Source organism: Austrofundulus limnaeus, unplaced genomic scaffold (assembly GCF_001266775.1).
Source record: "Austrofundulus limnaeus strain Quisiro unplaced genomic scaffold, Austrofundulus_limnaeus-1.0 Scaffold388, whole genome shotgun sequence".
NCBI lineage: Eukaryota > Metazoa > Chordata > Actinopteri > Cyprinodontiformes > Rivulidae > Austrofundulus > Austrofundulus limnaeus.
In genome coordinates, this window is record NW_013952790.1 from 414,765 (window position 1) to 415,731 (window position 967).

Sequence of the window (967 nt, forward strand, 5' to 3'; positions counted from 1 at the left end):
AAAAAACATAATTTTGTCTCCCTACTCCTCACTTCTTTAAAGTAAATAAAACAGAATGTAATGTGTTGCTAGTTTTATTTAATTTAAAATATTGTCAAACAAAACTATCTACTTAACCATATATTTACCTACAATAAAAAAGAAAAGATAAAATCCTTATTTAACTCCTGACAGAGAAACAGAAAAGTGATGCTTGAACAAAAAGGATCAATTTTCACTGTAACGTGGGAGCTACCAGGGCTGAAAACCTGCACACTGAGAACCACAGACTTAAATAACTTTGGAACATGGGAACTCGTCTCCATTTATTCAAAGAACTCTCCTCTCTTCTCTCCATACAGGGGAGGAAAAACAAAACAAAAAACTATCAGGGTCAACATGGCTACCACAAGAGTACTGCCCTTTTTTTTTTCAAAGTCAAAGCACACGATATAAAACTCTCTCACAGGCGGCTATAAAACCTGGTGCTGAGCTTCCAGGACCGGTTTCACCTGATCAGATCGATCAGGTGGGTTTCTGAATTTTATGCATTTTTGCAGAAATATTGTCCACCAGGTGTTTCTGGCTGAATTCAGGCGGGACAGCGGGTGCTGGACATAGGACCGCGGTTCCACCTCACTGGATCTCTATCTTTTATTCCCCTGCATCAGCACAGCAGCCCCGTGCTGGAAATCAATCGTTTCACCCGCTGGAGCTCGCCCGACGACTTTCAATTGCTTATATCTCCGCAGGGGAATGGCCCAGGAACTGGCAACCACCTCCAGGTTGTAGTAGAGATCCAGAACATTAAAATGAGCCTCTCCCGCCCGGATCCGACGCTCAGAGCCAGGGCTAGAGGCTCCGGAGTAAATTGAGTACTATATCGCCCGCCAAAGTGCCTTTTTCAGCCGGTCGTTTGTTAATAGCTCCGCGGGGGAACGTCCCAGGAACATGCAACCACCTCCATTTTGTAGAGGAGGACCGTAGC